The sequence below is a fragment of the Crocodylus porosus genome, unplaced genomic scaffold, assembly GCF_001723895.1.
Source record: "Crocodylus porosus isolate Cpor-Errol unplaced genomic scaffold, CroPor_comp1, whole genome shotgun sequence".
In the NCBI taxonomy this organism is placed as follows: domain Eukaryota; kingdom Metazoa; phylum Chordata; order Crocodylia; family Crocodylidae; genus Crocodylus; species Crocodylus porosus.
In genome coordinates, this window is record NW_017728915.1 from 5,894,836 (window position 1) to 5,917,436 (window position 22,601).

General features: G+C 49.3%; 2 protein-coding genes across 7 annotated transcripts in view; one reads left to right on the plus strand and one right to left on the minus strand.

The window, feature by feature from the left end:
* The window catches only part of FUK (fucokinase), a 41,486-nt gene extending 35,804 nt beyond the window's left edge, over nucleotides 1-5,682 (minus strand). For 3 of the 5 annotated variants that reach the window (XM_019535596.1, XM_019535600.1, XM_019535599.1), the window contains exon 1: nucleotides 4,162-4,214. The gene's annotated coding sequence lies outside the window, so the exon portion shown is untranslated. Of the gene's footprint in view, nucleotides 1-3,146; nucleotides 3,395-4,161; nucleotides 4,215-5,498 lie in introns of those variants that run through there. The other 2 variants (XM_019535598.1, XM_019535597.1) reach the window with 2 other exon arrangements.
* Nucleotides 5,683-6,794: 1,112 nt separating this feature from the next.
* The window catches only part of ST3GAL2 (ST3 beta-galactoside alpha-2,3-sialyltransferase 2), a 100,863-nt gene continuing 85,056 nt past the window's right edge, over nucleotides 6,795-22,601 (plus strand). The window contains exon 1 of one of the 2 annotated variants that reach the window (XM_019535604.1): nucleotides 6,795-6,887. The gene's annotated coding sequence lies outside the window, so the exon portion shown is untranslated. The remainder of the gene's footprint in view (nucleotides 6,888-22,601) is intronic. The other variant, XM_019535605.1, reaches the window with a different exon arrangement.

Here is a 22,601-nt window from a genome sequence, read left to right on the forward strand (position 1 = left end):
GCTTCTCCAACTATCCTCCTTAGTTGGCCCTTCTGAAGTCAGGGGCTTTAGTCTTGGTATAAGCCCTCAACACCCTGTGCTGGATGGTGAATTCCAGCAGACGATGATCACTGTCACCTGGGTGGTCAAGAACCTGCAGTCCCCTCACCAGGTCATCCCCAGTGGCCAAGACCAGGTCCAGCAAGGCATCTCCCCTAGTGGGGCTGTGCACCTCCTGGAGGTCCTGTATTTCAGCTAGGAACCTACATGAACGGTCAGACCTAGCTGACTGCTCCTCCCAGCAGATATCTGGGTAGTTTAGGTCCCCCATGACAATGACATCCCTAGACCCAACTGCCTCCATAAGCTGTATTGAGAAATCCTGGTCCAGCTCAACCCCTTGGTAGGGTGGTCTATAGTATACACACACCGTAAGATCCCTTTTGCCTTGTCCCCCTTGAAGTTTGACCCATAGTGCCTCTGCCCCAAAGCTAATTCTTGGTGATGTTAGTTGCTCTTTGACATAGAGGGCAAACCCCCTGCCTTTCCTCCCAGTCCTGTCCCTTCTATGTAGTGTGTATCCCTGAATGCCCACCGCTCAGTCATGGGTAGGATCCCACCAGGTTGATATGCTCTAGCTTGTCTTATACACGGGACCAGATGATCTAATGGTTTATTTTGGCTTTAAATTCTACAAATTTATGAACAATCAGGAGGAAGTTGGCATCTCTGTAGTCAGGTTCTCCTTGAAGGACTGAGCCTTGTTCATAGCCTCATAGGCATCCTTCTGCTGGAGATGGAAGGATAAAATAGCTGCCCTGCTTCCAGTGCCTTCTCCTTGACATGCTGTTGCTGCAAGAAGCAAAGCACTCATTTGCATCATCAAATGCTGATAAATGGAACTAGCAGGCCAAGCCTTATAACATAGGCACCCAAATTTCACACAGCTAAGGAGCACTCTTGCAGCATTCCAGGAGCCTGGTAAGGAAGCAGGCAGTCCCAAGCTTCCTCTGTAACAGTGGTTTTCAAACTTCCTAAAGTCATGAAACCCTTTCATAGTACTTCTGCTGCTGCAGAACCCCTACCCTATCCGTAAGACTGATATGAAGCCAGGAGACCCAATTCAGAAATGACTCTGCATCCCCTCCCAACCTACTCTGCAATAATCCCCAATCTCTTTGCAGAACCCCTGATGACCTACAGCTTGAAAACCAAACTATGTACTATGCTTTGTAACATGGGTGGAAGTGCAACTAACATGAAGTGGTGGCTTGGATCAAGATGGGAGATTGCATAAAAGGCTAGCTAGTCTCTAGCTGTTTGAATCAAGCCTGGGACATGTGGTCTTCATGGGCTGGCTACAAATGGAGACCTATACACTGTGACACGTAGTCCATCTAGGCTGGAGACTTAGCAGAAAAGGAAGCATGGTGTAAGACTATGCATGACCTCAGCTCCTGCTTCTCTACTGAAGATGAGGGTAACTGCAAACTATGTGAGCATTCACAGCGCACATTTCAGGGTTCCCAAGACACTGATGCTATGAGAAGCTAGAGAGACTCACCGAATCTATCCTTGTAACAGTACAAGTGCATACACTTGCTATTTGAAGGCAGGTGAGATAATGTCTTTTCCATCTGGTTTCCAGGAAAAAACTCTTTTCCTGTTGATTCAGTAGGAATGCCAGACATCAGCTGAAAGTTCACAATTCCATTCATCAACAGTGACTTTGTTTTTTCCCCTGCTGATATCCTGGTGACCAACTGGCACAACTCTCTTGTAGATTTCCCAGTAGGGAAGCATATCTCTTGCAACCTATGTGAATGCAAGTGTCACTATTACAGGTGGACGAAAGTAAATAGCCACTTGATTGATCTCTCTCTCTCTTTTTTTTTTTTTAAATAAAAGATGGGAGTCTGATTTTCTTGCAATACCTGAGCTACACACAGTAATTCCACCTACCTACTTATTTTTAATGCTGCTAATGTCATACTATCTAGGTGTCAAGGACTAGAGTTAAAAAGCCACAGCATGATTGGATCTTTTCAGTTACAGCTAAAGAGGTAGAAAAGTACAACAGAGACACTAGACACCAAAACGCAGACATATGGCTTAACACACAGATCAACTACAGCCGGCACATGCCTTACCAAATAGCAAGCAGGAGCAGGATTGCCAACCCTAGTGCTCATATATCCTCAACACAGTTCCTAAGAGCCATGAGCATGCTTTAAAAACACGAGATTTAAAAGGTAAACAAAATTAGCCCTTCTTGAATCTCTGGATATGTTCAGATGATAGTTTTCAAGCTTTTCTTCACAACCACAGAACAACTAGAAAGATGTCTTCTATTCATGTGACCGCAGAAGCCAGTGCTGCCATAGGTCCTTGGCTAGTATGAAAAGTTTAGTAGAGCCAGATAATTATTGGAGTACATGCAAAGTCTAACAAGGTTTTATGAGCTTTGGTCTGCTTCTCCTCTTTGGATACTTTCTAAGGATTTTCCTCCAAGGCTAAGAATTCTCTCAGTAAACTCTACAAAGTTTGAAGACTTTACACAGGTCAAAAGATCAGATTTAATCTGTAACAACCTTGGAAGTATTTACTTGCACATTTCATGCCTGTGGGAAACTGTTCATAAAATGCATTACATTTTTTGTCCATCAAACCCCGAGGTTTCCATCTTAACAATCCACTGCCCTTTACTTTCTTTCCTCTGGGTTTCCCAGATATAACCACATCCACTTTCCTATGAAGGATTCTGGATGATGTAATCTAATAAGAAACTTCCCACATTAAGTAGTATTAGCATTAGAAATAAGGGGACAATCAAAACACTCTCTGCACATATTAATACACTGAAATAGACACCTCAGAATTAAAAAAAGAAAATATGTAAGCAAGAGAAAAAGGCACAACACTGAATTATGAGGCCAGAGACCAGAATAACTCAGCTCCCCCACTCCCTTGCCCTCCCCCACAAACATTCAAAGCCCAGGAAGGTCTAGATCTGGAAACAAAAGCATAATCCAAAACTCTGGCAACTGCTGCTTTATAAATATGTTGCAGACAGACAGGTTGTTGGCACTCAAAATGCTGGCCCAGTCTCAAAATCACCGCATCCCAAAATGCCACGGACAAAACTTATGCATGGGCACCAAAATTACCTGTAATCACTTTTCTCACTGTCTCTCTAGATGGCTTTGGCCATGACAGTGTTGCTGTACATCAATAAACAAAGCACAGCCCATGAACAAACGTGCCTATCAGAAGTCTGAATCACGGCTGTAACACAAAAGGAGCAGCACCAAATATATCATGTTTCATGACCAAGAAGATTGAGACGCCTCCTCCAATCACCTCAGCAACTTGCGCTTAGGTCTTTACACTCTGATCTGTTTCTTATTACCTTCATGAGAAGTAAAACAGATGTCTGGGGCAGTTTTCTCACATTCTAGAGTTGGAGCAGGATTTAAGAAGTACTTTTAAAATATAAAAGCCCAAAGGCAGCAATAAAACTCCAGCTGCAACTACCTCTTCGGGCTGGGTGAGGGCAACAGCTTCCTTTTGTGAGGCATGCTCCATTCTTCTGTCCATTCCCCAGCTGCACAGCAGCAGCCCAGCCTGCTTCCATGATTGACTCCTCCCCAGAGTCCTATTCACACCCTCTGCTCCATCAACTCTGACCTCTTTCAGGAAGCAACTTCTTCAGAACAGGTATTAAACACTCCCAGCTGGAGTTTCCACAGTACCTTCCTAAGGGCCTCCAATGCACATTCCCCTAAGCCTCACAATATCCCTGCTGCATTAAGGTCAAACAGATGTTAAACTCCAAAGCACAAGGGAGCATCTGCCTCCTGGGCACCCCTCTGTAGATCACGCTCCCAGCCAGCCACAGTTTGTTTGCTTTCTTGGTGCTTAACAAGCACCTACTTTAAATCCTGCCTCTTCTAGCTCATTCCTTTCACATCCCCTCGTGTCTTCCCCCTCATAACTGAACAGGTCTTGTGAGATACCACTGACTGATGTCTTTCAAGATTGTACTGGACCCTGGAGCAAACTCCACACAGCAGAGATGAACATCACCAATATGACTAGTATTTCCCCAACACCAGACCACTGTCCCTCCTACAAAAGGCAGAAATCACAGCTGTATTGACCTCAATGAAAGTAGGATCTTACCTAGTATAACTGTCTACACAGAGTGAAATGTACCACCCAGACCAAGACTCAGTCTGAACAGCTGGAAAGCACATGTGGATGGATAGACAGATGTATCTTGCAGTTTTTTTGCTGTGGTTCCAATAGGAGCCAGAATGAGTCACCCAATAAGACTTCCGCTTCTCTGATGCTCTTGTTGGATATTGGGGAGATGTTGGTCTTTATTTCCTGTGATATAAAAGCACCCTCCGATTTACTAAAATCCTAGAAGTGCTTCAACCAAGCAGTGGGTAAAGCATCACCAGCTGACTGAACTCACTTGGCTTTTCAAATAGCCTTCATAAATGCCATACACAGCACTTCTGACTTTAGGGGGACAACCCTGCACCAAAGTAAAACATTTCATATGGCATTTTACTGAAGATATCCAAAGCCAAGATGGTGAATATACCCAGTGGAAGATGAGGGCTAGCACATCTTTGACAGCTACCCACCATCACTTAAGATTCATCTTCAGCATACAGCAGTTCAGAAGAGGCCTCTTCTGACTATAATTCAAGGGAAAGCCCATGGGAACACTCCTCAAAGTGGATTTTAACTCCTGATTTGTGGTAAATAAAACTGTCTAGGTACAAATGAAGGGAGAAACTCCCTGAGAAAGAGAATCTTTCACTAAGCTCTAAGCAAAATGAGTAACTTTAAGGTCAAGAAAGAGGAAGGAGGCCATATCTGTGCTTAAAACAGGTACCTGTCCTGTGGTGGTAAGTGCCTGCATGTCCACATGAACATGCTAAAGCAGGCTGCTCCACCCCTGGCCCACGGGCCCAATGCTGCCCGAGGAAGCACGGTGTCCAGCCAACAGGGCTTCCCACGGGCTGGGAAGGCTGGCAGTGGCAATGAGCACTGCCACCTCCGGTGCCAAGTCCCCAAGCCCTGCGGGGCCAGGCCTCGCCCGCTTCCCCGCACGGCGGGACCAGGCCACACGCCACTCCCCTCCACACCCGTTGGGCCGGGCCTGGCGCGGGGTCCGAGCCGCGGCCACGCCGGGCCCTGCCCATCCAGCCTGCGGGGCCCAAAGGTAGAGCACGGCCGTCGGCAAGGACCGTCCCCGCACGTGCGCGGGCAGGGAGCGGCCTGGGCTCTGGGACAACGATCAGTGCCGGGCGACGAGTGCCCGCTGTCGCTCAGCTCAGCACCGTCCCGCGGCCCTGGCTCCTCGCGGGCCCGAGCTCCCTCCTCGGGCCGCTCCACAGCTGCGCACGGACGGGGACCAGCACGCTTGGCTCGGCTTGCCCGGGCCCCGGCCCGCGCCCGGCTCCGCCAGCAGCACCCGCGCCGGGACCCGACCCCGCACTCACCGCCCGCCGCAGCCGCCGACGCCCCGGTGCATTCTGGGAGTTGTAGTGCAGCCCCCGCCGCCTTCCCCCGGGGCTAACAGGCCGCGCTTGTCATTGCCGCGGCCGCGCCCCTGAACTCTGGGCTTCGTGGAGCAACGACCGGGGCAGGTGTTTTTTGGGGGGGGTTGAACTACAACTCCCAGGATGCCCCGCACGTCGCTGATCACGTGCGCAGAACCCTTGCAGCGGCGCTCACTCCTTGCCGGTCGCGCGGCTTCCAGAGGCGGCTGGAGGGTCGGTGGCCTCGAGGGCAGTGCAGTGTCGCGGCCGGAGCAGGGGGCTGTAGAGGCGCCCCCGGGCCGCGCCCGTCTCGCCCACACCAGAAGCCCCTGGGCCCGTCTCAGGGCAGGTCCCCGCGAGGCTGAAACCGCTCTCTTGCTGCCGGCGGCGGAGGCGGGAGGGTCGGGGACCCGAAGGGGCTCTGTCCCACAGACCCAAGCTGCGGCACCCGGCCTCGGGTCAGCTCTGGCTGCGGCCGTGTTAATTGCTGCTACTACCCCCCCCGCTCGTCCCGAGCGCCTCCGCCAGCGGGTGCCCCTGGGGCTTTGCCATTGCCCTCACTTCGTGCCCGCGCTGGCCGTGGTGCCGGCGCAACTAACGGGACGCCGAGGGAAAGTCTCGCCCGGGAGCGGGGCCAACTCGTGACTCGGCCTCTACTCCTGGGGAGATCCGCTCTGAACGCAGGGCCGGGAATAGGGACCAGCTCGGTCTCGTGCAGCTACCGCGGCTGAGGCCGGGGAAGTCCCCAGCCGCAGCGCGGGCAGCCCCGGTCGCGAGGGGCGCGGGCTGGGGCCGGGGCTGGAGCCAGACGCGCTGCAGCCCTGGGAGGGTCGCGCCGGGGGCAGCGCTGAGGCGCGGAGCGGTTCCTACGCAGACAGCGCCGCTGGGTCCCCGCAGCCCGGGACAGCCGTCCGACTCCGCAATGCGCTATGGGACACGAGTCCCCAGTCGCTCACACCTCCGCCGAGCTTAAAGCAGCACAAAGGCCCGCGGACAGCAAGGCCCGGCAGTCCCTGCGCGCCCCCGGGGGCCGACGGGAGCTGTAGTCCCCGGGCCGGGGGCGCTGCGGCTGGCGGGGTGGGTCTCAGCCCCGAGTGCACCACAACTCCCAGCCGCCCCTGCGCCCCCCCCCCCCGTGCAATCTCGGCCGGCTGCTGGCGCTGGGGCGGCTCCGGCTGGAGCGGGGATGCAATTGTCGGGGGCGGGTGAAAAGGCGGCGGCTGCGGGGCTTTCTGGCGGAGCAGAGAGGAGCTGGGTCGGGATCGGGATCGGGATCGGGATCGGGGCGGCGGTTCCCCACCGCGCCGCGCCCTGCAGGATGCCCAGCTCGGGCTTCCCGAGCGCAGCCAGGTAGCAAGCGAGCAGGTACATCCTTTCAGGGCGCGATGAGTGCGGGGGCTGCTGGGTGGGAGCCGCGCCGAGCCGCCGGGCGATCCCCTCGGAGCCCCGCAGCCGCCCTCGCCGCGCCCGGGCTGTGGAGCGGGAGCGCCCCACGCGGGACCCGCGAGTCTCGGCGGCAGACGGCGCTTTCGCGGCTGCCTGTGGGGCCCATTACAAGCCCCTGCCCTGCGGCGCGGGGCCTCCTCCGACCGCCTGCCGGCCTTGTCAGGGGGCCTTCTCCGCCCTCCTGCCCTTGCTGCCAGGCTGCCTGTGGGCACGGCGGGGCTGCCCTTGCCGAGGCTCTGGACGTGCCTCCGGGAGAGGTTAGGCGCGGGAGCGTGGCCCGGCAGCCGCAGGGAGAAGGGGCTGTCAGCAAGGGCCCTGGAGGAGGAGGGGGCTGTTCCAGGTCTTGCATGGGACGGCTGCAGGCTGAGCCCTGGGGAGCAGAGTTGCTGGCTCCTTCGTCTTCCTCGCTGCACTGTATCCAGCCACTTTGGTACTCAGGTTGCTCAACTGCCCAGTCATTTGGCCGTGGCTCCCCGCTTGGCCTGGGCTGCGGGGTCTTCCTAGCCAATGCCTCCCTGAGGCTGGGGAAGGCTGCGCCATGGGCATTATTTGGCTTTAGTAGTTCATTTTGCAGAAGCAGGACAGGACACTTTGTAGAAGCAGGTTTCCCTGGTTTACCTGCAGCAGGTGAGGTGAGGGTGTCATGTCTCTGCTGTGTCAAGGTTGACACACAACTGATGTAGAGTTCAGATTTTGGCTTGCATGGGACGGCTGGAAAAGGGATGATCCTGCCTCAGGCAGGGGGCTGAACTAGATGAGCTCTAGAGCTCCCCTCCAGCCCTGCTCCCTGGGATTCCATTACAAGCCAGAAGGGAATCCTGTTCTAAAAGCGGAGTTGGCCAAGTTGTAGAGAAAGCTACCCCCCACCAAAAAAAATAAAAATAAAGGTGAGAAGTTTGCCAGCAAGAGTCAGTCGTTCTTGGAACCTGGCAAGCAGCTTTGCAGAGCAAAGAGTGCTCTTCTCTGTGGTGTGGAAGGTGCTCTTCTCAAAGTTGTCTCTCAAAGCTTTAGCGGTGTCTCTCTTGTTCTGAATTTGGTAGCAGGGCTCTAGAGAGAGCCCAGGCCCATGTGTGTGCATAAAGCCTAAAAGACAAGCTCAAAAATGTGCTTCAGTACAGGTGATGGGACTTGAGTTCACCAGCAAGACAAATAACTGAGCTGACCAGGCAGAGACATGAACTGTACAAAGTTGGGTTTTTGGGGCACTTAACCTCATGCTCAAAACTACAAGTTCTGCCTTCTGACCATGTTTTAGCCCGCTCTCCAGGATTGATGTCTGGCTCCTCTCTTCTGCTTGAGCTTCATGAAAGTCATGTATGTGAAAGTGTGCAGGATATGGTAGCACTCTGAGGTTGTGTACACCTCACGTACTGCCCAGCTCCCTGCAATAGATTGTACTAAGGCTTTATTTTGAAGCATTCTTGGATAGTAGTATTCTGAATCGCAACCAAGGATTTCAGGGCCTGCTGAGTCTGCAGTACCCTAACTAGATGCTAGTGTGATGAGTGGGTGCTGAGCTGCTTGAGAAATCATGACCTTATTGTCAGCCCTGCTGTAAATGGAGCTGAGTTGCCTGCAGAGGAAGAGTTAAACTGAGCAGACAGGAGGCTGGGCAAAGGTTTTTGCACTGGAAAGCATGGTGCGGTGCAAAGGAAGGTATAATCTGAGATGGTGACAAAGGATAGTGCAGCTAGTTTGAGGGGGCGATGGGGTCTCATTTTACAGACTCTGCTCCTACTTCCCTATCTCTGTTTCCTAAATCAAACAAGAAGGAGAAAAAAGACTTGCAGAAGTCATACCCAATTAGCAGAGTCGGCTGCAGTGGTCAGAGGCACTGATGGGGAAGCACAACTTAAAAGCTATGTAGCGTGCAGGAGTGAGCTGTCTTTATCAGAGCCAGATGTTCTGACTGCAAGCAGTGACTGTTTTCATAGATTCACAGAGTCGGAAGGGACCTCAGTGGGTCATCCAGTCCGATTCCCCTGCCCCTGGCAGGCAAGAAAAGGGTCACCAACCCTGGAGTCATGTGATCCCAGCCAGGTACCTGTCTAGTCTCCTCTTGAAGACCCCCAAGGATGGGGCAAGCACCACCTCGCTTGGGAGCCCATTCTGGATTCTGGCAACCCTTACTGTGAGAAACTTTCTCCTAATGTCCAGCCTAAACCTTCTGTCCAGTAGCTTATGGCCATTGTCCCTTGTCATTCCAGGGGGTGCCCTGATGAACAGATAGTCTCCTACTTCACATTGCTTTCCCCTTATGAATTTGTATGCTGCTGCAAGGTCCCCTCAGCTTTCTCTTGGAGAGGCTGAAGAGGTTAAGGTCCTTTAGCCTTTCCTTGTAGGGGCTTCTCTGAAGGCCTCTAATTGGGCAAGTGGTCCTTCTTTGGACCCTCTCCAGGTTGTCTGCATCCCACCTGAATGGTGGCGTCCAGAACTGGACACAGTACTCCAGCTGCTGTTTGACCAGTGCCGCACAGAGGGGGAGAATCACTTCCCTGGACCTGTCTGAAGCACCTACGGATGCACAACAAGGTCTGCCAACTACTTCATTGCATTGATGACTTGTGTTCATCTGGAGTCAACAGTGACTCCAACAGTGACTGTTGGGGGTAGGGGAGATGGAAACTGTTAAGCTTGTAATCTGAGACTGGAGAGACTTCTGTCAGTTATGTTAGTTGCAATCCTCTGTCTGTCTCTGTCCTTTTACTACTTCTCTTTGTTGCTGACAGTATTTGCTGTTCCTGATGTTGCACTGCATCTGCCTGTCACAAATGCCTTCATCTTGATCAAATTTACAAGGATCAAATGGAAAAGAGAGCCCTCACAATGCGATTCAATTGCCAGAGCCTCAGATAAGGGGGAGGCGGTGCTGTTGCAAGCAATAATGTTGAGATCTACGCTCCAATGTTGTCAGTGTAATAGGTTCAAAATTGGCAGTTTCCCAGCTTTATTAAAGTTTCCCGACTAGCCAAGGTGATGGAAATGGTTGGCCTATGCCCACTGCTGTTAATTAGAAAGACATTAATTAGACAGACAGGCGTGTGGGGTATGGTTTCAGGGTGAAACGCTCTGTGTTGTGCTAGTTTCTATCCTTTGCACAAATGTATCCTGCTGTTTCCTCTGTGTAGAGACCTCCATCTCAGCTACAGGAGCCCTGCATATGGGAGAATCCTGTCTGGAAAGGCATTTCCTGTAGCCATAGCTCTGCCTGGGGCTCCTATATTTTCAGAATACAGTAAATGCACTGAGCCTCATGCCCCCAAGGAACAGGAACAGTAATAGCTTTGTCTTGCATTGGGATCAACTGCATAGCACAGTGACTTGCTGAAGATCAGATGGTAAGTCAGTGGCCATCAGCAGTAAGACTTGGAGTTTGAATCTGACCTATCCAGCTGTTGAAGGGATGGTTTCTGTGCTGGTCAGCTAAAGTGATGTGTATTTCAGCCCACTGCTGCTCGGGGCCACTTTCTTTTGTGGTGTCACTTCTTGGATGAACCATAGCTGCCTGCCTTACTGAATTGATTGGTACCCCACTGTCTGCAGATTTTTGCTGGCAATGGCATTGGGCAGGGTGCAGTTGAGTGAGTTGCAGGTGCCTCAGATCCTCCATGACTGGCAGTCTGGGGTGAAGCGGGAGCCATCTTGTAAGCTCGCACATTTGCTCTTGAACTCTTGGTGATCAAGTGAAAGAGAGCCTGCAATGTTGGTCTTGCAGGACTTTCTTAGACTGATAAGCTCTGGACCTTTTGGGCTTCTAAACAGCTGCATATGGTCTCAGGGCTGAAACCAGCATCCATATCAATTTTGCTTCTCTAACAGCCTGCTAAAAGCTCTCAAAGGGTGGCAGCTTTGTGGGGGGGAAGGGGAGGGGAGGGGGTTAGGAGCTAGGAGTGTTAATAACAGCTGGGCAACTTTAGATATATGTTGCCTGGGTCCTAGTAGGTCAACAGTTATGATGGTGGCACATGATGCAGTCCTATCTCTCTAGATGTACACAAGAAACTGTGGCTAGAAATGTCATTTCTAGACCGTGTAACTGGCATAGCATTAAACACTATTTGACCTGATAGTCTTCTAGTGAAGACCAGCCTGCAAAACATTTTCAGGTTGGGACTTCTTTCCCCATAAGGATCTGGGAGAGAAATAAGGAATGTGTAAGTGAAGTGTGATGCTTTGGTAAGTTGGAAGTAATGCAGAGAACAGAACTCTGCTAGCTTGGCTGCTGGTTTAATGTCATGTTGCCTTCCAGCAGTCTCTTGCTGCAGTATCAGACAGCATATGTAAGCTGAGTGAGCTGGGTTGGTCATAGCTTTTAGGACCAAAATGGGCCACTGCAGCAGTCTTCCCTGTTCCTGTGCATGTGACACCAGAAAGGGTTCCTGCATGGGTGAACTTTTGTTATTATTATCAAGCAGTGAATTATGCTGTTTTAGGGTGCTATGCAGATCTGATGCATTGGACTTTGCCATACTCCTTGAGCACATACTACTTTCCCCATGTCCCCCCGAAACAAAACAACTCAATGTGATCCATGACACACAGCATGCCATTTTACAGCCTTGTGTGCTACTGCAGTAGGAGTGTTTTAATGGCGTGTATAGTGCCATTCCTCCACATAACTATTTGCTTTCTGGTTATGTACCATTCCCATTATGAGTCTTTCAGTGGAAGTGATGGAAGGTCCATTACTCAGTCAAAGCATAAAACCCCCCCCAAACAAACAAAAGTACAGCAGGGAATAATCCTGTGGTTCAGGGGGCTAAAATACAGGCCCTCAAGTCTTTCTGTCTGTAAAGTGTGTTAGCAAGGTCCTGTACAGCTTTCAGGACATAGGAACAGGCACACAGTCTCTCCTGTAGTCATCAGTGGAGGGCTATTAAATCGTAGGGATAAGGATGATCCTGCCTAAAGCAGGCGGTTGGACTAGATAACCTCTGGAGGTACTTTCCAGCCATGCTTCTCTCCAATTCTGTGAGAAGTCTCATATAAGGGAATCCCTGTGCAAGGGATCAGGGTTTCTGGATGCCTCGTATCATTCTTATGGCAAAAGCAGGCAGTGCATTTACAGTGAAGCAACAAGTCAAACATGAATAGTGAATGTAGATTAGCCAAAGGATTGGACTCAAACTTGCAGTCTATTGCACAGCAAATTTGCTCTAGCATAGAGAAGGTGCTGGCCACCATTCATGTCTCAGTTAGCAAGGTGCTGAAGTAAGTTCTGGGGACTTCTGTACTTTTGTGGCCCAAGTGGGTTCTCTTACCACTTCTCTTGCTAACAGATTAAGGCAGTGGAGAATCTTTTGGGAAGTCAAATGTAAGTTCTGCTTATGTCCTTGATCCTGAAGCCACATTGTAGCTTGAACTTGTGTCCATGAGTATTCCCCTCTTAGCTAAGTGGAGGAGTAAAGGTATGGCCATTCTTAAGTGCCTGCAAGGTTATAGGTCATAGGACCAGGTCCCAATGGTCAGCATATCCCAATGCACCAACACATGCCCAGCCATGGTGGTGACCTAGGCAGCAAATCCATGCTAAAGCGGGCTATGTTATCTGAGCTTTCTTTCCATTCTTGGATGTTTAGTGTCAGCGCACAAGTAAGATCTATTGATAAGCAGAGGTAGGACTGTGGGTGGGCGAGCAATCTAGCATTGCTGCTTGCTTCCTGCTCTCTGGTTAATTGGGATTCTGTTCCCTGAAGCTGCCTGGCTTGAAATTGGATCCCTACTGCCTGACTCTCTGTGTGAAATAATCTGCTCTGTGACAATGATGAGACCTTCAGCCGAGTTGTCAAATAGCCATCACATGGTGGTCTCTAAATGCAGTGTTTCTGATCTCCTGGCTTTGTAGGCCTTGGTAGCTCTCCTGTGATGCAGGAGCTATGTAACTTGGCCTGCAGGAAGGAGATGCAGTTTAATTGCTTCCCACTCCTCCTGTTGCATTTTTTTTCAATTCACACAAGAGTGCAAACTGCTAATTGGTCTCTAGTGGCTGGCTGGCTTCACTGCTTCGCAACAAGCCAGAGCAACAAGCTGTTATTTATAGGACTCTTAGTGCAGTTGTTTCTTCCTTCAAGATCTAAATAGACTTGGTGAGGGGAACTTGGGTTGTATTGAGGGTAGAATGTGTGATCACATGTGGATGGGTTGGAAGTCTGCTGCTGCTGAGGTCGGTGACCTTTTAAAAACAGGACTGCACTGGCAAAGATATAGATAGAAGGAGCCAGGAAGTCTGGACTCCTAGATGTGTAGATTGAGTGCTGTGGCAGCATTTTCCCAAACCTTCTGAAAACTGAGTAAATAAAACTTGGTTGTGGTGAAAGGGCTCCTCTCCTATGCTCTGCTCTCCCAACTTTGGGAAATGATTGGCTTGTCTTCAGAACATGACTCTTCCCTTTTCATTGCTCCAGACCCAGAAGAAGTGTTCTACATGCTAATGTTTGCTGGCATCATTGCCTTCTGAGCTAATGCCCACTTAACTGCCCTGTTCACCTCCTGATTTGGGGTCATTTCAGGCTCTGTGTAAACTGTAGCATCTCTGTGCTGTTTGCACTTCATGTCCTGAAAGGTCTCAATGCCACAGCCAGAGACTAACTCTCAACAAATATAAATGAGAGCTCAGACTCTGAGGAGCCTGTGTATCCTCCACAGATTCGTATCTGCAGGGCATTAATTCATAACCAGCAAAGAGAACCCCGCTCTCCACCTCCCCCCTCTCCCCCCAAGTATTTTACTGTAATGGGAGCAAATGCTGCAGTGCTGCTGAAACATTATTCGGTCATCTAATATGGCTTGTTCAAATTGACCAACAGCTCAGGAAAGTGGGTTTTTTGGTTTTGTTTTTGTTTTGTTTTTTGTTTTGCTTTAAGGATCTGGCAAGAGACATACCAGTCAGGAGAAAATTGACAGTGCTGTAAAGGCTGGGTCAGCTTCTCTGCTGCTGGTTTGTACAGCACCTACTATGTAGACATCTTGCTGGGCCCCTTACAAGTGCTGCTGTAATGCAGGTTATTCAAGAAGAGCAGACAGTTGCTTCCCTCTGTCTCGCTGCCATCCGGAGCAGAGGCTAGTGTTGAGTGGGTAAGCAGTCATTTCATCCTTTACAAAAGCCTTCGTTTGGAGAAGCTGCCTTGAGCCTCACAGAGAAGAGAGGAGGTATCTGAACATCCACCTCCATGAAACACATTCTGGAATGGGGCAGGGAGGAAAGCCCATGCTTTGCTTGTTGTTTGTTTAAAGGTCCTTTTTTTTCCCATAGGAGATGGTTGTTGGTGTCTATGAGATAAGTGCCAGTAAGCTTGGACTGTTCATCTGCATAAGGAACAGCATCTCTGCTGCTGCTGTGTAAATCTGGCTTCTGCAGTGGGCTGTGAAATCTGTAGGAATATCTGGTTCTTTGCCTGGTTTAAAATCAGTTTCCTTACTGGTTGTATCTAATGCTGACAAATGTGTTGCTTCTCTCATTTAATGAGGCTCCTTTACTTCCCAGCCTGGCTTCCTTGGATAAGTGCATTATATCTATTGGTGCTCTCCTTCCTGATGATCTTTTTTTGGCTTAAAAGCAGCTTTAATGGAGAATGCAGGTAGCAGGTCATATTCCATTGCCTCTGGGGAAATCCAGAGTTTCCAAGCTGCAGTGAGATTTTTCTCTCTCAGGCCACCAGGAGAAGGCAGGCAGGATGCGTGTGCCTTCTGATTTGCCAGTCCCATAGGCTTCCCTTGAACTGCACCTGCAATTCTGCTGTTAGATAGGCTTGGATATATCCTTTGTGGAGACCTGATTAACCTCCCCTTGAGTTTGACTCTTCCCCTCCCCTTGCCAAAACTGTAGACTGCTGGCAGTTAGCAGTTCCTTGGCGCCTAGGCCTGTCAGATTCCCGGAGGAGCAGTAATAGCCTGAGAGACTGGGAAAGCCTGTATCCAGCGACATGCGTGGGACAGGATGGCAGAGTGGAGGAGAGATGCAGCCCCTGGCAGACGGTGCATCTGTGACAGTCACACTTGGTGTTCTGTGTCTCTGTCTTGTGCTGCTTTGGTGTTTCCTTCCTTGCTGGTACAAATGGAAAAGCTTCCTGTTGCTGTTCCTGCCTGCCTGATTCCTTTGCTAAGTCATTCAGGGGCTAAGGAGGCCCTCTGGAGTGGGCAGGCAGGGAAGGGCTGTGAGGTGGGAAGGTTTTACAGACATCTCTGTTTATCCCTTTTCAGGGGCTGGGAGGAGGGGTGGGGATGGGTCTGCCTGGAGGATGATGTAACAGAGGGGAAAATCCTTGACTAGCAGGTACCCGGTTGCTCACACTTATCAGAACGAGGAAGGGAGGTAGGGCCTGATTCTGCCCTGGCTGCATTCTCCTTTCTTATTCCTTGCATGGGGGGAAAGGGAGGGAGAGGGCACCTTAAAGACTGGCCCCTACCATATTGGCCTCACATGGCTGGGCATCTTGCTGATGCTACCCTAACAAGTACTGTTCCCTGCTATTGCTCATTTGGCAGGCTCCCCACTGCACAGGTCTCCTGGGTACTTCTCAGGTGCCTGTTGCTTCAGAATGGTAGTGTGTTTTTAATGGAGATCGGGGCAGTCTTCTCACTTCCTTACCACATGGTAGCTGTCCAGACCAAAAGGCCTCTCTACTTTCTGAGTCATTAACCTCATGTCTGGTAAGTGTCAAGTCTGCAGCCTCCTCTCCAACTTCTGGACTAGTTTGTTTATTTTAAAAGAAAATTGGACTGAGAACCAGTCATCTTTTGTGGATGGCCCTGACAGAGGCTTGGGGCTGTTGTGTTGTGTTGGCTTAAATCTGATAATGGAACCTGGGATTTGTATGTTGGCCAGGAAGCGCCTAACTCAGTTCCTTGCCTTGCTCAGAGACAGCTTCTCAGATTATCAGTTGCTTGCTAGTCAGTGAGTACTACAAAATGCTGCAGGTACCTAATGAATTTGGGGCACTTCTCCTAGACCCCTATCTCTTGCATACTGCCTCCATGTCTGCTTTCTCTCTTATGCTTATTATCCTGAATGCTGCTGTGATGAGGATGACTCCTTTAATTTTGCTCTTCTTCCAGCCTCTCCTCCATGTCCAATGCCAGAAGTATTCCTTATCTTGCCAGCAGCAGAGTGAAAATGGACACAATGCTTGTCAGTATTTCTGCCACCCACAGGTTCTGAATAAGGGAGATGGAAACTGACAAGACTTGGCTTGAATTTTGTTAAGGAGCTGCTGGATAAACCACTCTGAGCAGGTGTTGTCAATCTGCAGATGCAGGCAGCCCATCTCCAGGTACTTTGGCTGGTACAAGATGCTTGAAATCTACAAAAGGTAACTTTGCTCTCCCAGAAAAGCCTCGGTAGCTTGGCTCTTCTAAGGCTGATTTAACTGTTCTCTGCCTAATGGAAAAGAGAAGTCACAGGGACCTGCCTGCAGTGCAGTAATCATGAAGGGTGTAGATGCACCTAACAATTTAGCTGTTCCCAAATGACATTGATTGGGAACAGCTGTCACAGGTGTTCCCATGTAGACTGTCCTGGGATTCCAGAGAAGGGCCACCTTTAGGTGCTAAAGTGCTGTGGCTCCAACACCGTGTGGGGGGAGAGTGAGAGTGAGCACCAGTCCAGAATGCATCTCGTTGGGCAAATGCTTGCACCCACGCTCGGGGGGTGGGTGACTTGTAGATGGGAACATATTTTTCACCTATCTGTTTTCCCTTCTCTTCCAGACTGCATGATATAGCCTAACACTTGCTGCTACTCCTATAACCTGCCTGCTTTTTCACCACAGGCCACTCAGGCCCCAGGCAGCTGGAAGTACTGGGAAAATGTGAATAACTGTGTCAGTGCAGGAGAGTTGAAGAACAAGAGGTTCCCATGTGTGCCCTTGAAGCAAGGTGGAGGAGGGGGCAGAGAGCGAGTGCCTGAGCATGTTAAGTAATGAGCCAGCCATCTGATCTCCATGGTGTCACTGCCTTGCCACAAAGTCCAGTTGTGTCTTCTGCTTGCAAGGCATTATGGGACTTCTGATGTATTTGCAACTTCCCCTGGAACAGCAGATGAGAGGGAGAGGAGGAAACAATAATAGATTTCTATGCTCTTAATATTCCCATGGAAAAACTTAGTCTGGAAATGTTGGCACCATTCAAATGGCAGTTGCCTTAGCATCTCAGATGTGTTTTCTCAGCTGGTGTGACAGCCAGTCTCCCCCACCCTTCTCTTGCTGCGGGGGGTGAGAACATGTGTTGGGCCCCTCCTTGCACAGAATGCTTCTTGGGGACGAGGCCACCAGAACACTACAGAACTTACCCTGTGGCCTGAGAAGAGACAGTGCCCTGGACAAGAAGTGCCCTCTGTTCCTGAAAAGGAAAGTAAGCAGCTGCTGTCCTGTCCAGCAGCCTGCTCAGAGCTACAGATTGAATTCTCCAGGGGGACAGAAAGTCAATTGGACCCCTCTGTAGAGTGCTGTTGCTTTGCTGATCAGCATGCTCGAGCTGGTGGGAGGGAATGTCCAGCTAGGAGTCTTTCTCCCCATCCCTTTCCTGCCCCACATTGAAGCCCTGTGCCAAATTAAAAATAAACTTGGCTGTGGCAGCCTCCTTGGGAGTGGGGAGGGGAGTATCAGCATTTCTGCTGCTCTCGGAGGCTTGCCAGATGCCCAGACCTTTTTTCCAGATCTCGTGAAGTTGGGGATTGTGTTACTTGCATGCATACAGACAGTGGCTCCTTCCCAAAGTGAGCCTCATTAGAACACTTCTCTGAGAGCAGATCTCCCACCTCCACAGTATAAAAAGATCCAGATGTTGATGTGCTGTGAGTGCTCTGGTGCACAGCTTGCAAAAGCAAATGGTTTTAGGCCTGGGGCAGCTACTTGCAGAGCTCTTCAGAGGTTTGAGCAGCCCAGTTTTCTGCTTCCAGATTACCCATTATGTCTCTTCTGCACAAATGGTTCAGGGCCAGATCCTGGTAATGGCCTGGCTTACGAGCAGCCTCGTACAGCAGCTTCTGGATGGAACAGTATGTGGATGAAATGGCAGACTAGGAACTGGGAGATCTGAGGCCTGATTTTGATGTGGGTGTGCTTCCCCATCACTGTGCCTCATACTTCTTCACAGCCTTCTCTCTGCTAGATTGACTACAAATTTGTTGGGTTCTCCTTGTTACAGGGGTGTAGCAGTGTTGTAGGTTGTAGCCATGTTGGTCTAAGGACATAGGCAGACAAGGTTCTTTGGGTAAATCTTTTATTAGACTAACTCAAATAGTTGGAACAATTTGTCTTAGGAAGCTTTCAACTATTTGAGTTGGTCTAATACAAGATAACAGATTTACCCAAAGAACCTTGTCTGCCTTTGGTTCTCTTTCGCTCTCATGTACTCAGCACATGGGATTTCCAGTGTCTGTGGATACCTCAGCAGTATTGTAATAGTAGTAGTAATGAACTTCAGTGAAGTACTTGCAAGAGTAAGGTAACTGGAATTTGGTTCTGTACTGCTTTTAGTTGTACACCCGTCTGAGAGTCTCCTGCTAATTGGAACCTTCGGCAGCTGAGCCATGGTTAGAAAACCAAAAAATGAACCCTTGCTCTGTCACTTTCTAGCTATGATTTCTAGTATGTTTTCATGTGCAAGTGTGTGAGAAGTAGCAATATGATCAGCATTGGCTGCAGGTAGCAAGGGACAGCTTGTTCTCAAAGGTATAGTTCAACACCCAGAAAGCAAGCTTCTGGGTATCCAAGCAGGTGATCCTGTCTTCACTTGGGGCCTTCAAACACTCAAGTGTTAATTTCTCTTCTAACCAAGCATGAGGAATCTCCTGAGCTGGCATAAGAATTTGAACCCAGGGCCTTCAAAACCACAGGAGCAGGTATACAGGGGGTAGCTCAGCCACAGCAAGCCCTCTAGCAAGACAGCCATGCTACTTCCCCTGACAATCTGTTACTTATGGGACTAGGCTATGACACAGGAGATGAGAATGGTGGATAGAGAGTTTCCAGCTTTGCATCATAAATGTTCATTTGCAAACAGCTGTGCTAGGGGCTTTTAGTATCTAAAATAAACTCTCTGCTAGCCACATGTATGTAGAAATGGAGAATAAAGATATGTTCACCCTTAACTCTTGCCTTCGGGATAACAACCAAATCTCTGGTTATATGATCCTCCTACAAACTCACAGATACAGCACTCCCCACTTCTTTCTGAAGTCTTAGATAAACATACACCACCACCTCACACTGCACTTTCGGGAAAAGCCTGATTAACAGTAAGTGCACACTGAGACTTATTTCACCCACTTATACTCACTAGAATGCATTCCCAGTTTAGTAATGGCAAAGAAAATTATAGGCTGGCAAACGGGCTCACTTAAATAATGAGACAAAGTGTTATGAAAACCAGAGCACAATCAGTTGTGGCTCATTAACTTTTCTTATTCTAGATGTAGCATTATGGTGTAACGTAACTAGATCCTCACCACTTGGAAAATAAGCTGACAATGGCCAGAGTTGGTTGTACATGTAATTGGGTGGGGTGTTGAGCTGGCAGTTTATTGAACCACTGGTCATTAACTTACAGCTAGCAATTCTCAACCGGGTACAGCTCTTGCTATGAGAAACAACTTATCTCCTGTCAAGGGAAGAGCTTCCAGTCCTGGGGTGAAGGAGACATTTGGCATATATTAATACAGTCTTATAAAAACACAGTTCCTAATTAACTTTTGTTCTATTAAAGACTTTTTCCAAAATAACACTCACAGTTTTCCAGTGTGTTTTTAACATGTGGAGCTGGGCTCTTGGCAGAATCTCTCAGCAATGGCTAGTGATATGGTGAAAATGACTTCTTGGGTTCTTGCTGCTACAGTGGTGTCTGAGTGCCTTTCAGTTTTCACTTTGTCTTGCCATCCACTGCCATTGTGTGATAGGGAAGTGTGTTATCCCCATTGTGCCATAATTTGAGTGACTTGCCCAATGTTATGAAGATAGACAGAGTAGGGAATTGAACTTAGGTCTTTCACACCATGAACAAGCAACTGAACTGTTGTTTCTTCAGGAAAGAGTCTTGGCTCATACAAATGGATGTAGCACTGACTGAAGGGAGCTGCCTTGGCTAGGATCATCTGAGAGTCTGGCCCTAAATGCCAAATTTATCCCTGATTTGATTTAATAGAAATTCCTGATGTCCTTTTAGGTATGAGTTCAGTCTTGGGTGGCTGCCGCATTAAACCTATGGGGCAGAAGCCAAACCTGTGCTACAGGATTCAGTTGCCAATGCGTGGAGCTGCTGTTTGAATGAACTGTGTATCCCTGGGCAGGCTGAACCTTGGCTGGCCTTTTATTGCTGGTTCATAGGAGCTCAGCATGAGCAGCAGGCACTAGGTCTTTTTTACTTCTGGAGATAAGCTTGAGCACAGCCCATCCCTAAGGGAAAATGGTTTGGACTGGTGGGAAAAGTGGAGGAGACAGTGAGGAGCTGATCAGGATGTATCAGCAAGCCTTGGCTTGACGCAAGACAGCTCATCCATGGCTCTGACTAACTATTGTATAACACTGGGACTACCAATAACTGAGACCAGCTCTCAGCCTCTTACGAACACCAAGGAAAGTTGACATTGCCTGGATACTCTAAGCATTTGGTTCCATGGCCAGCATAAGCAAGGAGGGGCAAAGGTGAGATGCATCAGGTGGCTGGGAGAAGACTTGGATTCTTGGCCGCTTGGGTTAGCAGAAGGCCAAATGATGGTACCTCAACAGTGGTTTTTAACATGTGGAGCTGGGCTCTTGGCAGAATCTCTCAGCAATGGCTAGTGATATGGTGAAAATGACTTCTTGGGTTCTTGCTGCTACAGTGGTGTCTGAGTGCCTTCAGGGAAAGCTTCTGAAAAGTGCTTTAATCTCATGACTTGGCAAATGCTTCATCTCTGTGATCTATTTGTGTGAAGAAAAATATTGAGAAGGCATGATAATTAGGGCCAGCACGAGACACTCTCAGAGTCTGCAAATTCATGTGCCCTTGGTGGGAGCAGGTATTCCCCACTTAGTTGTAAGTAGACTAATATAATATGTGGTGTGAAAGCAAAGGGAAGGGAGCATTTGACTGGGAGTAGCTCAGGGGTAAGGCCAGCATTTGGCATGTGCTGAAATCATAACTTCTGCATGGAAGCTTTGGATGTCCAGTAAAGATGGGGCAGGAACATCTGACTGACCTAGCAAAAAAAACCCTGCCTGTCCTTAAGGGCCATGAGCACTGTCCTTAAGGGCCATGACTTGGGCTGCAATAACATGACTAGCAGGCATTCCACAGTCTGTGAGTGCTGACTCGGTAAAGCCAGGCAGAAATGGTGTTTTGGCTTCTTTGGTTTAAGGGCCTCATTCTTTTGACTTGCTCCAGACTGGTCTCAGTCTGTGAGAACTGTGAGCTTCCATAAAGTATTATGGGGAGAAGGAAAGTAGAAGCCTTGACGTGAGGGTTTCAGCTCTCCAAGATGGAGAGGAAGACTCAAATTTCCTGCTCCAGTTTTGCAGAGTCCAGCCTGGCATGTTGTTAAAATGAGCACAGTGCTGAGCATGTGGATGCTCTGAAGGAGGGCACTGTCATGGGGCAAGCCTGAGTGCCCTTGGCCTATGTGGTGGGTTACTACCATGTTCCTTCTAGCTGTGGAAATCTAACGGGTCTCACTTCCTCAGGTGACAGCTTCATGCTAGAGTGCAATTGTGCTTTGCCATCAGGCATAGTGGTAGTGCCTGATTTTTTTTTTTTTTTTTTTTGGTGGGGGGGGAGTCTACAGTGTTAACCTGATGGCCATTGTTATATGAATCCAAAGGTCCTCTGCCTTGTGTCCTACAGCTCCACCTCAGACTCCCTGTTGTGAAACTCTGCCTGTGACTCCTCACTGGGGGTATAGAGTAAGCTAGTATAGGTACCCGCGACTACAGGGATAACATCTGAAAATGGCTGTAGGTAGAGCTGGCATGGTTCCTTCTCTTCCCTCATAATCCTTCCTGTCCAGCTTGGAGTGTGCATCACTGAAATAGGGTTGGTGCTGGCCTCCCAGTCACCTCCAGTGTTGTTTTTATGGGGGAGGCAGCAACTATTCTCCTACATGCTCACATATCATGGTAAGGGGCCCAGATTAAGAGCCAAAATAGAAGTGTCTTGATCAATAGCAATCCTGCAGAAGGCAGCTTGAGACATCTTCTAAAGGAGCTAGCTAAGACGAAGGGGAGCAAGAGCAGGAGTTCATGCACTTCTCTTGTTTTCACAGTGGTTTCTTGGGAGTCGTGGATGAGAAGGTATAGATTTGTCATGCTGTATAGATGCCCCTGTTTGAATCTCCAGAGCCAGTCCAGATTCACTTCACTGGAGATCTGAATCCCAAAGACCAGTAGTAGCCACAGTGTGTGCGTCTGCTTCAGTGTGAGGTGTATCTGTTGTTTCTTTCCTAGCCTGGAAACCACCTTGCTGCTGCTGATCTGTCATGTGAAGGGATTTTACCACTATATATAGGGCCTAATTAGGGAAGCCATCTCCTGGCCCTGGCAATGTTTCAGCTTTGGGTTATGTCAGAAGTACTGGTGGAGCCAAAAGAGTATATGAAATGGAACATCTGAGGGGAGAATGAGATCTTTCATAGATTTCATAGACATCAGG